The sequence below is a fragment of the Tachypleus tridentatus genome, chromosome 1, assembly GCF_004210375.1.
Source record: "Tachypleus tridentatus isolate NWPU-2018 chromosome 1, ASM421037v1, whole genome shotgun sequence".
In the NCBI taxonomy this organism is placed as follows: domain Eukaryota; kingdom Metazoa; phylum Arthropoda; class Merostomata; order Xiphosura; family Limulidae; genus Tachypleus; species Tachypleus tridentatus.
Genome location: NC_134825.1, coordinates 163,053,946 through 163,071,635, shown reverse-complemented (window position 1 = coordinate 163,071,635; position 17,690 = coordinate 163,053,946). Strand labels below are relative to the sequence as shown.

The window sequence follows — 17,690 nt, the reverse complement described above, 5'->3', positions numbered from 1 at the left end:
AACCTTACATTAGCAATTGCAATAAGTTCATGCTAAGCATTTTCAACATTTAGGTTTTTATAGTGGATTTTTTTTTCTGACTAACACGAACTTACCCAATTTACGATTATGTTAACATTGTATAATAGTGATATGTTCTTGAGAAAAGTAATTTATTTATGAAGATTTAGCTCTGACCTTGTTTTGACAGTTTAGAGTCGGATATCAAAACAAATCGCTGAACATCACTTAAAAATTTTTTTGTTTGTTTGTGTTTTGAATTTCACGCAAAGCTACATGAGGGCTATCCGTCCCTAATTTAGCAGTGTAAGACTAGAGGGAAGGCAGCTAGTTATCACCATCCACCGCCAATACTTGGGCTACTCTTTTACCAACGAACAGTGGGATTGATCGTAACATAACAACGTCCCCACAGCTGAAAGGGAGAGCATGTTTGGTGTGACGGAGATTCGAACACGATACCCTCGGATTACGAGTGCCTCAACCACCTGGTCATGCCAGGCCCACTTAAAAAGTGGGCTTTTGAATCATTTTTAAAATATGTCTTTTACCTTAAAATTCCAATTGGTACCTTGTTGTTTAACATTTTCAGAAATTATAAAAAAGAACAATCATATTTACAAATGAAAAAAATACGGCTTTGAATAAAACATTCTGGGCATTTAAAGTCTGCAAAAACTAGGTGTATAAATGGATAGTATCTTTGGCCTCATACGGTTAACGTAAAGGGATTGATATTTTGAGAGAATAGAAGCAAAACAATTTTTGATATTTAGATACAAGACAGAATGTTCTGCATTACTTTCTAAATGTCATATTTTTCTTTATTGAGCATAAAGCATCACAATGGGCTATTCGTGCTGTGCCTACAGCAAGTATCAAAACCTGATTCTTAGCAATGTAAGACTTGCCGCTGATCCACTGAGGTGCCATAAATGTCACATAAGGTTACATACAACAACATTTTGTTGCATGATTTTATAAGAGTAAGCAACATATAGGCTCTTTTTAACTCGAAGAAAATTGCTAATTACTCTAACGTACCACCACCACCCTGTTTGAAGTTGTACCCAAGAATGTACACCTGCAACTCTTACGTTTTGAGGGCGAGGTTGAATATAAACTCTTTAGAAGAACGGAAATTTAGAGGGCGAATATTTGGATGCAGCGTGTTTCGTAAAGATGGCAACTCCCTCTGTGATTTCAAAGCCGTTTTGGGTGGAACGTGGGTCACGAGGTGGATACTGTTGGTAATTCTTCAGGATAACAAAGACCCATTTTTTAACGACCCTTTCATCTTTTCTGCTTACAATTGACAGTTTCTGTGCCCCCTTGACTTTTCTGGCCTCACTTTCATAATGAATACGTTAGCGTGTGCATGCTAGCTACATCTGTTTCTGATATTTTGCATTTCGTCTGACGTGGGCTTATGCAATTTTGAAACAAGCATCTAAGCAAGCAATCTGATTACAGTCTTAAGGGGAGAAAAAGGTATCGCTCCAGATGACGGCAAGTAGAAATTTGAAACAAGTGACCTCCATCGCAACGCCCCCTCATATAGAATTTGAATCATCGAAAATGGGGAAAAAAAACCCAACAAAATAAAATGAAACCGAAAGCTAAGGTATGGACGTTATGGTCATAAATATAGATAAGTAACTTTGAAAATGGCGCATATATCTTTTTGAATTATGAATATTTTTGTATAGGAAACAACCTGACAAATCTGTTATGAGTTTAAAACTGATATTGCTCCCGGTTTTAATTTTGCAGTAAATTGTACAGTTAAGGAAGCATTTTTTGTTTAAATTATCTTAAATTTCCGTTATTTTTAACAGTGCTGAAAAACATTTAAAATGGGCTTTCCTCATTACATTTGTTCCCACACTTAAAACAACAACAACAAAATTGTAATATGTAAAATTATATAAATGACCTGGGTGTATCACTATAAACATCCATATGTTCCCAAAGTTATTCAAACCGTAGCAATCAAATATTTTCTTTTTCTGGTTTATTGATAATAGAATCGTCGAATTTTAAATGCGACTGCCATTCTCATGTTTACACAAGTTTTTGGTTATTACATGAACGTACATTTATTCAGCTCTTTCTATATAACTAGTAATTTGATAGATAGAATTATGAACAGTATCGTATCTTATCCGTTCTTATACATCTGCTGATGGCTCTGTGGTAAACGTTAAGCCTTATCGTTTTAAACTTTTTGGTTTGGTTGGGTCTCTACAGGTAGACCATTTTGGAACTATTCACGTAAACAAATTATTCTTATATATTGTGTATTTTATAAAAAAATCACGTTTTACAACCAATTCACTTTAGTGTTTGACTAATTAGGTGAGATTGTTTGTTAGTTTTTTTTAAAATTTCGCTCGAAGCTACACGACGGCTATCTGTGCTAGCCGTCCGTAATTTTAGCAGTGTAAGACTAGAGGGAAGGCAGCTAAGTCATCACCACTCACCGCCAACTCTTATAACGCCCTCACGAGTCCAGCGTTCCTAACCACCTGGCCATGTCGGGCCAACAAAAGTTGTATTTCCTTTTCTGTTACCAATACTGAGAATCAAATTTGGAGCAAAGATAAGAGTTGGAGTGTTTATTATTTAGAGATATAGGATCGTATTCTGATATCACTTTCAGCGCATGCGCAGACATTTGAAAATTATAAAGACACGGGTGAGTACAAACAAACAAGAAACATTATTTCGCATGAAATGCTTTTAAGTGTCGAAACAAGTGTTTGTTATTCATCGTCACAAATATAACCAAAGTATCTATGTAGCTGAAATAGGCTTCAATATAGTCATGTAACAACAAATTCATAGTTCATTGTTTAAGATCTAAGTTCCTAATAATCATTCCATTATTTTTACAATGCATTAATCACTTATGCGTGTTCCATCAAAGACACACATAGTGATGTGCTGATATATTCCCTTGAGGTACTTATACCTCTATTATTGGCCCGGCATGGCCAGATGACTAAGGCACTCGACTCGTAATCCGAGGGTATCGGGTTTGAATCCCCGTCACACCAAACATGCTCTCCCTTTCATCTGTGGGGGCGTTGTAACGTTACAATCAATACCACTGTTCGTTGGTAAAAGAGTAGCCCAAGAGTTGGCGGTGATGACTAGTTGCCTTCCATCTGGTCTGACACTGCTAAATTAGGGACGACTAACGCAGATAACCCTCGCCTAGCTAACTTTGCGCGAAATTTAAAACAAAACAAACCTATATTATTTCCCATTTTTTAATATCCACGTTGAATCATTTCTCGTGCACTTTAGTAAAGCGACCAGTTAAATGTCCAAGTAGAAGGTCCAATTATTTAAGCTGCAGTTACTTGGAATTTGGAAGTTTAAACTGAGATGAGAGTTTGACCCTCCTGCATGTCCTCCTTGGCATACTAGTCTTACGAGTGTCGGAGTAAGGCATTTCTTGATGGTGTCAATTTCTGTTGCTGTAAACAATTTCTTCGGTAACTGGTCATATCCTAGTTTGGCTAAATGGTTATAGCACCAAACGCTCAATCTGGAGGGCGTAGGCTCCCCTTCCCAGACATAGGGGCGTTATAATGTGACGGTCAGTCTTACTACTCGGTGGTGAAAGAATAGCCCAAGGGATAGCGTTGGATGAATTTGATTAGTTGCCTTCCCTCTAGTCTTACACTGTTAAATTATGAACCGCTAGTGGAGATAGCCCTCATGTAACTTTGCCCGAAATTCAAAAACAAACAAACAAACAAACTATAGTAACTGGACTTTTTTATATCACTTAACTATAACAATAATATAATACAAAAAAATTTTTAAAATAAAATTTTATTAATCATGCAGGACGTTTGGTTTTGAAGTTCGCGTAAAGCTATACGAGGGCTATCCGCGCTAGCCGTCCCTAATTTAGCAGTATCAGACTAGAGGGAAGGCAACTAGTTAGTCATCACCACCCACCGCTACTTTTTTATCAGCGAATAGTGGAATTCACCATAATATTATAACGCCCCCACGGCTGAAAGGGCGAGCATATGTGATGTGACAGGGAAGCAGAACTTTTAGTTGTGCTCTATTATACATTTACAGTGTAATTTAAATCCCTGGCGCCTGAGATTTTTAAAATTATTTCTCGAAAGCTAACATTATAGAGGAGCAGGAAGAAATAAAGAAAATGAACAACAATTAAACATAAAGTTACTGTTAATCATATAAAGTTACGGAGTGCAAAACAATTTCCTTTATTATTCTAACCGGAAAATGACATCAAGGATTTTCCATAATATAGCTATGCAGATTTAAAAATAATATTCTTTTTTTTTTCTATCACGTAAGGATTGTTTTTACATATCGGGATGAAAATTATTATTTTTAACCATTTTTATTAATATGTTTGGGTTTTAGAACGATCGTTAAAACTCTCACGTCGCGACTGGTAAAGAGAAATCTATAGCCAGTGGTTGTCAACATTCTAAGCATAACAAAATTTAATTCGATTCAAATTAAAATAATTCATTTACGTAAAAGTATTGTGAAAAGTCTGTACGTGGTGAATAAATTCGATGCAATTTTCGGATTCATCTTAAAGGAATTACTGTAGAATATGTCAACATTTCAAGACAATAAAACCATCGGAGACCTGTGTAATATAATACTATATCCGAGAGCATAAGTCACTAATACAACAAAAGTAATCAGTTTTTTTGTAAAATGTTGGAATGAAGCAACCGTTTCTAATGAATGTGTTTTATCAACTTTTATATTAGACAAGTAGCATGAATCTGGAACACAAATGGATAAGCACAAACAGAACATTTGAGCACAATATATTTCTTGTTAGAAACATTATAAGCCTATCTCGCAATTTCATGTTTATGATCTAGAACAAAAGAACAGCGATTGTTTTATTTTATGTTGCTAAAATTTATCTTATATATATATTTGTCAATCTTTATGTGTGTGTTTTTTTACCTTTACCTTTCTACTTTACCCGTTAACATTATTACTCTTCTCCTTCGAAAGTTTTCCTAACCTCCAGTTCGTAATTTACAACTATTCAACAAAAAATATTCCTTTTTTGACATATACCTCTGTTAACATTTAGGTAAATATTAACATGGAAAGCGTGCATTTTGTTGCTGTTATAAGTCTACACAATAGGCAATTTGTGCTGTGCCTACTATAGGTATCGAAACTCGGTTTTTAATGTTATAAGCCTATGGACTTACCGCTATGCCTCTGGGTCTGTGTGTGTATTAATTTCTAAAGACACATCAATAAATACGAATTGTAGTAGTTGAAGTATAAACATACAGATGGTGTATTTTTTCACGTCAGTACTTTTTTTGTCTTTCTCAAGCACATAAGATTTATATATAAAAATATCACGTGTATTGTAATTATAGCGTAGTTTACTCGTAAAAAAAATATAGGTTTGTCTAAAGACCATAGACCCTCAACTCTTGTATTAGATGATATAATTATCTCCTATATATATTTCCAATGTCACTGTCGCCTTTGAGATTTACACAGATTTCATGATTATAGCGTCTTCTGCCGCAGCGAGAAAGAAAAAGAAACAGAAATCAGCTGTGAGTTATCACTATCGCCCATATAGCTGTGAGCGATATGTAGGTATGTTTTCTTCGAGTCCACCAACTGGAAAACTGGAGTGAAGTCAATTGCCAAGGTCGGTTTGCTTCTTAATAGCTTTAATAGTACGTTACAACAAGCAGTTTAAAGTGCGTGTTGAAATTTTTAATGACATGTCATCCGAAAACTATGGGTTGACTCAATCTAGTGCTTGACAGGGATGAATTCGTGAGGGGTGAGAACTCTAATCTCATGACCTCTGTTTCCCATTGGAGAAAGCTGGCGTCGAGAATACGGATGTCTGTGCATCCCATTTCGTAAACAATTGTTTCACTCTGGAAGAATGAGTGCGTGGTGGAAAAAAAACATAGACGTAACAGTAACGGAAAAGAAATATTAAAGTAAAAGTCTAAAAGAGAAATATACTGTTGAATAGATACTAGTTTAATAAAAGAAACCGCTTAATAAAAAGCTTTCAACAATAATATATAACTTAACAGAAAGAGAAGTAGAACAAAGGGAAATGATTGGAAAGTTGATGTTCCAGCGATACTTTCATTATTGTTGCTTGTTTCCCCAAAGTATCTTGTAATGGGCTTTCATGTAAATGATTTACTGTTGTTTTTTTTTTCTCTTATAGTATCATGTATTGGGTTTTCATCTGGAGGATTTACTGTTTCTTTATTTTTTTTACAGCATCATGTATTGGGCTAACAACTATTTCTTTCATTTTTTTACAGTCATAAATTGGGCTTTCATCCAGAGGACTTATTGTTTCTTTCTTTCTCTTATAGTATCATGTATTGGTTTTCATCTAGAGGATTTATTGCTTCTTCCTTTCTTTTACAGTGTCATGTATTGGGCTTTCATCAGGAAGATTTACTGTTTCATTCAGTCTCTTACAGTATCATGTATTGGGCTTTCATCTAGAGGATGTCCTGTTTCTTTCTTTCTTTTACAGTATCATGTATTGAGCTTTCATATAGAAAATTTACTCTTTCTTTCTTTTACAGTATCATGTATTGGGCTTTCATATAGAAAATTTACTCTTTCTTTCTTTTACAATATCATGTATTGGACTTTCATCTAGAAGATTTACTCTTTCTTTCTTTCTTTCTTTTACAGTATCATGTATTGGACTTTCATCTAGAAGATTTACTTTTTCTTTCTTTCTTTCTTTTACAGTACCATGTATTGGACTTTCATCTAGAAGATTTACTCTTTCTTTCTTTCTTTCTTTTACAGTATCATGTATTGGACTTTCATCTAGAAGATTTTCATCTAGAGAATTTTCTTTCTTTCTTTCTTTTACAGTACCATGTATTGGACTTTCATCTAGAAGATTTACTCTTTCTTTCTTTCTTTATTTTACAGTACCATGTATTGGGCCTTCATCTAACAGGTTTACTCTTTCTATCTTTCTTACTTTTACATTATCATGTATTGGGCTTTCATCTAGAGCATTTACTTTTCTTTCTTTTACAGTATCATGTATTGGACTTTCATCTAGAAGATTTACTCTTTCTTTCTTTTTCAGTATCATGTATTAGACTTTTATTTAGAAGATTTACTCTTTCTTTCTTTCTTTTACAGTACCATGTATTGGGCCTTCATCTAACAGGTTTACTCTTTCTATCTTTTTTACTTTTACAGCATCATGTATTAGGGTTTCGTCTAGATGATTTACTGTTTCTTTCTTTGTTTTACAGCATCATGTATTAGGCTTTCGTCTAGAAGATTTACTGTTTCTTTCTTTCTTTTACAGTATCATGCATTGGGATTTCTCCTGGGAGATTTACTGTTTCATTCTTTCTCTTACAGTATCATGCATTGGGCTTTCATCTAGAGGATTTACTGTTTCTTTCTTTTACAGTATCATGAATTGGGCTTTCATCTGAAGGATTTACTGCTTCTTTCTTTTTGTTTTTTGAGTGTCATGTATTGGATTTTCAACTCGAAGAGTTTCCGTTCCTTTCTTTCTGTTTTTTAGAGTATCATGTATTGGATTTTCAACTCGAAGAGTTTCCGTTCCTTTCTTTTGTTTTTTAGAGTATCATGTATTGGGCGTTCAACTCGAAGATTTACTTTTTTTCACATTTTCATGTATTGGGTTTTCAATGAACGATTTATTGTTTTTCGTCTTACTATATCACGCCTTGATCTTTTATTTGGAGGATTTACTTGTTTTTTTTTCTTTTCTCATAGTATTATGTATTGAACTTTCAATTAGAGAATTTCTATAGGTGAACAGAGTCCTTTGTGTAGCTTTATGTTAAACTAACAATAGGAAACAAAACTTCTTCTAACATACTATTTATCTCAAACTGTGCAATAACTTAATATTTTTGCCTCACGTTCTCATATAACTTATATAAGCTAAAGTTTACAAGACCTTTCAGAATCCTTTCCAACACAGTATTATGACGCTTATGATAATCTAAGTCACTCAGTTACAAATATTAATATCACTTCCCAAGAACCCCATCTCTTTAGTTTTAATTTTATTTCATTGCTCTAGTAATAATTTAAGCTCTATACCCTTTTGTATTAACTTTTTCTTCGATTTACCTACAACGTTTTTTATCAGAAAAAACATTATCGTTCCAGTAACAAATTTCGGAACTTGTGTAATCAAATCCAACATTTGATCTCAGAAGTAGCCTGGCACGACTAGGTGGTTAAGACTCTCAACTCATAGTATGGAGGTTGTGGGTTCAAATTCCGCCACCAAACATGCTCGTCATTTTAGCCGTGGGAACTTTATAATGTGAAGTCTTTACCTTGGTAAATTTTAGCTCAAGAGTCAGCGGTAGGCTGTATTGGCTAGCTGTCTAGCACTTTAAAATTAGAGACAGCTAGTGCACATAGCCTTCTTGCAGCTTTCTGTAAAACTCAAAACAGGCAGAACCCTGGAAGTGCAGATGGTCCATTTTGTAGCTTTGCCCTAAGGAAAACCCAAAACAATTCTATAAGAACCATTGGAGTATTTAGATATATGTTTATATGGTATTGGCGCGCCAGAGTGCTTGTGGGTTCACGGTTTTGTTTATTATAGTGTCCCTAATAACAGGTAAGGCATAGGACAAAATGTAAAGAAAATAATTACCAATACCGCAACTAATCTCACGAATTACTACGGGGACTTCTATGGATCTCACTAAGAAAATTAGTAATTTTCCCCAAAATTTGGGACAGTGCTTTATACCTGGTGCTGCAACAGGTGAATCATAAAATTACACAGCGTGATACAACATGTTTACCCCACTGTAAGTGAACGGTATAAAATAAGGTTCGTAACTTAAAGGTTAATAAGTGTTTCTTCTTAAATTTCTTAAAGAAAATTACTAATGTGTACAAACATTTGTAACTGTACAGTAACAATATTCAGAAAACATACTAATAAACCAGATGGAAAACAATATTGGTTAGATGAGTTTCAGAGGACTTCCAACGATTGGAAAACACGGCCACAAACACTGTCATTTGTCTTAGGACCGTATATGGTTCAATGTGATTTGACGTGTCAGATAAAAATTGTTGACTATAGTGTCTAATATTTTTGTTACTAATTTGTTGATTTGAATATTATATATTGTGAAATGTTACAAAAGAGAAAAAAATGTTTTGTTTTTAATGATTATATTTACAGTTGTTTATTTGCAACTACAAGTGGCGGAGATTTTTTTTGTTGTTAAGCGCGAAAATATCCAAAGGACTATCTGTTTCTACCGCGGGTATAGTAACCCAATGTTTCGCATTATAATCTCTCAAGTACATTGTTGAGCCCCGAGGGGGATGTTAGCGCAGATGTGGAAAAGTGTGAGTGCTTACTAATCTTCCATAACTATTGTGGTGGGTGGATTCATCCCTTTATTCTAAAAAAAAAAAAGTCTAGACCTTGCTTTTGTAACTTCTATTTTGTAGATATTTGCTTTGTTTTTAAACGTACTTTGAACTTTATTAATGTTGTCATAGTTTCTTACTTTACTTCTTATAAAGAATTTATAAGATATACTTGTCTTACATCTTGTAGCGGATGTATGCAATCGTTTTATGACGTATTCTTGTAAATTGCTGTGAGGCGTTGTCTTTGCTAATTCGTCAGATATCTGTCTTTGTTCTCATGGATGAATTTTCTCTCGGTATTGTTTTCAGCCTTACACCGATTAACTGATTAGTTTTGAAGTAACATTTTGCTGTACACCAGAGTAGCTTTTTCTGTTGAATCCCTGTTCTGTTATCTTGTACTGGGCTTCTGTCTTGAGTATTGATGTGAAAAGCCCCACCTAATTCTTTTAAGAAAGTTCTGATTTGAGTTTTTGAAGCAGATTTCTGTTCCAGCATCTTGTAGTGGGCTCTTGAGTATTGTTGTGAAAAGTCCCATCTAATTCTTTTAACGAAGTTCTGATTTTGGTTTTTGGAGTGTATTTCTGTCTCAGTATCTTGTACTGGATTCATGTTACGAGTATTGTTGTGAAAAACCTTACTTTCTTCTTTTAACGAAGTTCTTGCTCGGGTTTTTGAAGTGGATTTCTGTTCTAGTGTCTTGTAGTGAACTCTTGTCTTGAGTATTGTAGTGAAAAACCTTACTTAATTCTTTTAACACAGTTTTTGTATTGGAAACTTAAGTTAGTTTTCTGGTGGACTTTTATTTTGGGTGCTGTAGTGAGTTCCTCTTTTGATTCTTCTGGGAGCACATGTTCTGGATTTTTTATTGATTTCCTGCTTAAACGTTTGCTTTTGTCTTTATGTATAATATATGTATCAGATATTTAACCATTTTATCTTTAATAGGGAATCGCAGACCCATAGTCCTTCACGCTAACCACTGGGTCTGTTTTTTTATTCAAAACCGTTGACCAAAAGCTTTGTTTGTTTGTTTTTTAATTTCGCACAAAACTGCACAGGGCTATATGCGCTAGCTGTTTCTAATTTAGCAGTGTCAGGCTAGAGGGAAGATAGCTAGTCATCACCACCCACTGCCAACTTTCAGGCTACTCTTTTTACCAACGAAAGGCTGAAGGGCGAGCATGTTTGGTGTGACGGGGATTCAAACCAGAAATTTTGTTAACTAATACAGTTTTGAATTTAGTGTTGAAGGAAGACTTAGGATAAGATTTTTATTGTTACTATCATATTTTATAGAAAAGTCTTCCTTTAACGTAGGTTATTAAGATCGTGGCTTAACCCGATCGATTACTGCATAATGATTTCAGCTTTAGCGCTCCATTTATAAATTTATAAAACGTGTATTGTTAACCAGTTTGTAACTTATTTTCAACCACTACAAATAGTAGCATTGTGAGGCCGTTTTGTACTCTGAAATAATAGAAGAATCTGGTCGCAAAAATTGTCGGTAGTAAGCTTAACTGTTATGTATTTAACATGCGTATTTTGTTGTAAAACAAAGAAATAAACTATGGCTTGATGGAATAGAAATTGTAATTTACATAAAAAAACAAATAAGCAATAAAACATTATCTTTATATAATGTGCTATTGTTAAGTTGTATCTAAACTTTTCGCCAATCTGTTAAATGTTCACGTTTTCTAGGCGGTGCACGTCTACATATTATTACAATCCTAAGGAATACAATTAAATATATAATAGTAGTTAAAGTGAAGCTAACCAAGAAAGCTCACTAATTGCTTATTCATGAAAAGTTACTTGGGATATCACGTAGTTGGCAGCTACCCCGATTAGTTTCTGTGTTTAATTAGCGAACTGAGTTTCCTTCACTGCGAATTTATACCTACAAATAAATACATACACCCAACTTTATGTTGATGGCCTGTTATGAAAATTAACTAATTTAAAATCCAACGCACTCTGGTCTAAGCATTTTTAGAAAGTTAATGGCAGGTAGGGATGTAAAGATTTACTGCAAAACCAATAAACTTGTAAAACATACAAAACTTACACGGAAATATATTCAGTATAGGAAAGTTAAAAATATTGTGTTTTCTATTACAAAAGTTGTCGACCTAAATTCACTCAAAAGAGTTTCCACAATCTGGTTCATTATACTTTACTTGTGTGCCCGTTTGTAAAGGCTTAACATTCTGTTTAAAGTTCAAAAGGCTGTAATAATTTATATGTCTCTGATGCCACATTACCATTAATGTAAATGAACTTTAGTGCAAGAGAATTGGACTTGACATGTTATGTGCCTCATGCTAATGCACATTTACAACGAATGGGTTTGGTATATAATACTGTAGTCGACTTTTGGTTATGCCTATGTAATAGAGATCAGTCAACTCAGTTGTGAAAACACATTTCTAATACTCTCAACAAGAAGATAACACATTTTATGTTTGATAAAACTTTGTGGTATAACAGTAGAATCTACTTGATATCAGATAATCTGCTTAAAAATTACATACAAGTAGAAACATTACCGATTCCTTTCGTTCATGGACTGATATATATATATACTACAAAGGTCAGTCCTACAGTTCATGACACATTCCAAGAATACCGGATTTGATGTTTGTTGTTATATTTGTAGCAGACATTTTCAGGTGATTTATATATTTAAATTTGTTTTACGCATGCTGCACATTCGATTATAAATAATCTTAAAGATTATTTGTTTGTTTTTGAATTTGCGCAAAGCTACATGAGGGCTATCTGCGCTAGCTGTCCCTAATTTAGCAGTGTAAGACTAGAGGGAAGGCCCAACTCTTGGGCTGTCCTTTTACCAACGAATAAAGGGATTGACCGTGACGTTATAACGCTCCCTCCCCGGCTGAAAGGGCGAGCATGTTTGGTGTGACGGAGATTCGAATCCGCAACCCTTAGATTACGTGTCATGCGCCCTAACCATCTGGCTATGCCGGGTCAGTTTTAAAGAAGATAACCAAGTTTGCGTTTTAATACATGTAAAATGGTTGAACAATTTTTTTTTGTTATATCAATTAGGTTATTTGTTTTATGTAGAATAAAAAGCTGCACTTTTAGAATAGTTCCCCGCTATGGCAGTGCTAGTCTTTAGATCTATATATAGTACAAAATATAATGTTCACAAATAGCACTTGCTTGTTCGGTAAATCGGTTACTGCCTTGTTTAATGTGGCTTTAATAACTTACAGAGAAACCTTTTTCATGTATTTTTACGTTTCCACACGTTCTAGTGTCTAATTATTTGCTCGCATCGAAATAGCGTGTACATCCAAATAGATATAATACATCACAATTTAAAAAAACAATCTGTAAAGAAAGGCATTATACTTGAAGTTCATCTAACATAGTAACGTAACGTCTTATTTCTGACGATAGTTTTATAGATAAATTATATTTTTTGTCTTCTAATATGAGCATTCATCCAAAAGATACTTGTTTGTAATAATTAGGTAATATATATATATTATTGTTTTAGAATAAATGCTGTAACTATTTTGTGTATTGTCATGTGAAAACAATGATAATTATTGAATATATCATGAGTTGCATATATTATAATATAGCTTGCAGAACTCGTGTCGATACGTATTGTATTATTCTGTAATTGTCTGCAAGTAATGTCAGACGTTTAAGATCTGATTTTTGATGTTCTTGCTTTCATTATGATTCGATTATCAGTAAGTGTCGATTTGATACACAGTTATTGTATTTCTATATCACTATAAAACATACTTTTTAACAGAAATGTGTTATATCTACTAGACACTTAGAATTGAGTTAAGCCTAACTAGATGCAAACGGATTTTGCACACTAAACGAATGATTTGTTTTTGTTCCTGAAGAAATGGTACATCTGCTTTATCAACCCAGAGTTTTTGAGATTTCTAAGCTTACATAAAGTATTAACCTCAATCGATCATGAAATATGATATTTCTTATAAGATTACATAACCGTTATTAATGGAAGACAAAGATATGAGACATTTCAATAAAAGCCATGGCACTCGTTGAAGTTAAAATGGATTCTTCGGCTAATGAGATCTTTGTTTTATTTTTTGATATCGACAATAGTTTTCTCAGAACAAAGCTGGTTCTGGTGTTGATCTATCATAAAATGATCGAGGACAATTAATGATTAGTGGATAATCCGTCCATATCACTAATATAATCAGCCTAATGAACGATATACAACGTAAACGAATAAATTATAACCCTACTAGATGGAAGTAGTTAATAAGTAAATCACCAGATGGAAATATTTTGTAAATAAATCGCCAGATGGAAATATTTTGTAAGTAAATCGCCAGATGGAAATATTCCCAATAGTTTGTAGAAAACAAACATAAAGGAAACATGGACGTCAAGCAACAGCTAAGAGAGAAAGATGCGTGTTCTGTTTGAATGGGCTCATTTCAAATAAAGTATTACTGTGTTATTTGCTCCTTTGTGTCTTGGACGTTATTATGAATTGCCGTGTGCACTTTAAACGTAGAATACTTTAGGTCTAATGAGAATTTGAGAATTAATCTCGCTTGTTTTAGTAGACAAATTAATACCGCTGTCAGAGAACAGAATTTTCAGCATTTATAGTAAACCGAATAAAAATAGATGGTGTCAAATATTCAGATGAATTATTAAAAAATAACAATTTCAACTGCTGATTAAGCACTGCAGTCTCTCTGCTGTAATCCTTGTTACTCTACCAGTTACGGTAGAGTATAGCTTTTGTTTATATCCGTAAAGACATTAGCTATATTCCTCACTTTAAAACAGGAAAGAGACTGGTTAATCCGGAAGTCTACAGAAAACAAATACACTACCTCAGTCATTTTGATAAAAATCTTAAATAAAAACCAAGTGAGCGTTTCAAGAATCGATTAACAATGGAAGGCTGGCTTGGTGAATCCCTGCAGTACTAACTACCATAACAATCAGTTTTAGTATTTATTCACTTATATTGACGTATTTTTTTAAATATGCAGGTTTTTTATGCTCAAGTATAACATCTGTGCGACACTCGTCAAAGCTTTCAAATAAATTCTAAAACAGTATAGAAAACCGTAAGAACTCCAGACGGGACAGAACTTAACCAATCTTTCATTTCGATATTATCTCAAGGAACAAAATAATAATTTCTTTAGCGCACGTGACCAAACAGAATAATTTGTAATAAAATGTTAAATTAGAAATTTGCGCTATTTTAGACGTTACTAAACCTAAAAGTGTATTCCCTACAGTAAAATATCTTTTCAAGACCTGCAATCAGTCATACCATCAAGGTATTAAATGACACCAGCGTACGTCGATTATTTTGATTAACGTATGGCATGGAAGGCGCTTTACAAAACCACTGATCGATGTAAAATTTCACTTCAAAGCGGCAGATCACGAGCGTATTAGGAAAACAAAATGTCAGTTTAAGAAAGGTTATATGCATGGATGGGCAGAAGAAATGCTTACGATTCAATAACGGTATCTACATATGGAAGAAACACCGCGTGAAAACAAACAGAATGTTTTGAAACAAATTGGAGAGAATATCCTGATAAATGCATTAGTTGGATGTTTCAAGCATACCCATATCACTTGCCATCGTAAACTGTTAAGTATAACATTGGTACTTATTATTTGTGAGGAATCAACTGTACGTGATGTTACCTAGTAATAGTTCTATGAACTATTTTACACTAACGAGCCTACAGATCTTGAAGTTTATAGGAAGAGGCTTTGACCAAGTTACAATATTTCTATATTTGGTATAATATCTGCTACTGTAATCAATTATATTAGACCAGATCGTTACAATGAGTTAAGTAGAAGCTTAAACCTACAGATCTTAAGGTTCCTGTGAAAGAGTCTTGGCCGAATTACAGCATTTCGACACTTGGCATAATGAACCTGATAGTACAGGATGTATTCCTATTTTGCAAGCTCTCTGTCAGGTAAAGTGATCAATTAAAGTAAACCAGTATTGTTGATGATGCATCTGTTCCATTCAAGTTAAATGTTAAGATGAAGACATGGTCACTGAAACATATACAAAACCACATTACAGACCCATAACTAGAATTTTCAGGCATTGAGATAGATATAAAGGACATTGGTTGACCTAGCACATTTGAACAAGGAAGAACCATCATAACATTTCATTTTCGTCGTCTATTTCGTCACGAGAGTGCCTTATTATCTTGATACAGCCGTCTATGACATATTACAATTACCAGATTATCTCACAATCAATAAACTGATCGTGGTTGGTAGCATGTCATGATTGATCTGTTTTATTTAGCTATAAAATTATCAAACAAAAAATATTTGCCATAGGAAAACATGCTATTTAACGCGGTATTAACTTAGCATCTGATATTGTGAAAGGAAAATCCTTTTGTCGGCGCTTGTAGACAACGAGTAATGCAAAGAGATGCTTAGAATCTGGCTCAGTAGGTCAAGCAATTTGTGAAGCAGGTTGTACAACTTAATAAAATAAGAGAGATTGCTTGTGAAACAGGCTGTTCAATGTTCAAACTAAATGTTTTATTTTATATAAAAGAGATTACTAATGAAACAGGCTGTTCAACCTAGTAAAATAAGAGATTGCTTGTAAAACAGGCTGTTTAACCTAATAAAATAAGAGATTGTTTGTGAAACAGGCTGTTCAACCGAATAAAATAAGAGACAAAAATGTGACATCTCTAGAATCGCTCAAACGAAGATACGATCATCGATTCCTGATTCTTAACCTGAAAATTCAAGTCATTGCACAACATATGAGATATATAGATTTTTTTCTCTACCTCTTACAAAGCCTGTGATTAGAGGATTATCCTCTAGCTTCAGTGTCTGACAGAGGATCCATCGAATTTTCTATATCACGTTCGGAGATGAAAACTTTGATCCCATTCAGTCATATCTTCACCTAAAAGATAAATTACGAAACTAGATGTAACTGACATAAACAAAACAAGGAAGATGTTTCTGCTCCTTCCAGTTTGTTTCTTCCTGCTCTATTTTCTTATGTGGATGTATACATTTGAACGACAGGATCTTGATCTTAAAATCTTTACACGTATAAGGCCTACAAAGAAGCTTTACTGAGTTATAGCGGAATAGCTAAGAAAAGTCATTTAATAATTTTGATGATATAAACTTTAATGATAGCTAGAATAATGGAATTAAAAATTGTTACATAGAGACACGTGGTATTCAGACAGTCAACATGGTTGATTTCCTATGTTCGAACACATGTTTGGAAAATAATTTTTTTCACAATGGGGTAATCTTAACATTTCGTCTCGTACAAAGCAAAGATGCATTTGGTGTTATGCCCATTGAAGAATTGAGATTGTTTCTATCTATGCTAGAAAGTGCGAATACTGAAATATTTGAAAATAGAACGACTAAGTACCATTTGAAATATGTAATGTGCAAGCCATTTTCAATTCCACAAGGACCATTACAGGCTTTTATCGATAATGCGTTTTTGGGTCAGTAATCCACATGTTTTATTATACAGGATGGCCCGTAAGTTCCTACCCATCCATATGTTATTATGTTATATTCAGTAATACTAATGATGAGTTGAAGGCAACTGTTACCGCAGCATTTGGAATAATATACCCTGCTATGTTGAGGAAAATGTCTCACAAAACATGGCGTCGCATAATATTATGCAGCGAGAATGAGGGACAGCGCACAGATACACTGGATACACAAGATATATGGATGGGTAAGGACTTACGGGCCACCCTGTAGAATGTTTTGATGACGATGCCTATAATGTAATTTGGGGAAAAATTTCGTACAAGCTCAAATATTACAATTTTAATTTCATGGCAATCATGCCCGGCATGACCAGGTGGTTAGGGCGCTCGACTCCTACTCTGAAGGTAGCGGGTTTGAATTCCCGTCACACCAAACACGTTCGCCCTTTCAGCCGTGGGAGCGTTATAATTCCAAGCCAATCCAACTATTCGTTGGTAAAAGAGTAACCCAAGAGTTAGCAGTGGATGGTGATGACTGGCTGCCTTCCCTCTAATCTTACACTGCTAAATTGGGGACGGCTAGTGCAGATAGCCCTTGTCTAGCTTTGCGCGAAATTCAGAACAAACGAATCATGACAATCAACAAGAATGGAAAGCAAATTCTGCTCAACTTTCGAAATCTGATTTTGATGTTAA

The 17,690-nt window shown here is 34.2% G+C and overlaps 1 protein-coding gene across 1 annotated transcript in view; it reads left to right on the top strand.

The window, feature by feature from the left end:
- The first annotated feature begins 1,350 nt into the window (after positions 1–1,350).
- LOC143229407 (uncharacterized) overlaps positions 1,351–17,690 on the top strand; it is a 173,694-nt gene continuing 157,354 nt past the window's right edge. Inside the window, exon 1 of the mRNA XM_076461721.1 lies at positions 1,351–1,624. The gene's annotated coding sequence lies outside the window, so the exon portion shown is untranslated. The remainder of the gene's footprint in view (positions 1,625–17,690) is intronic.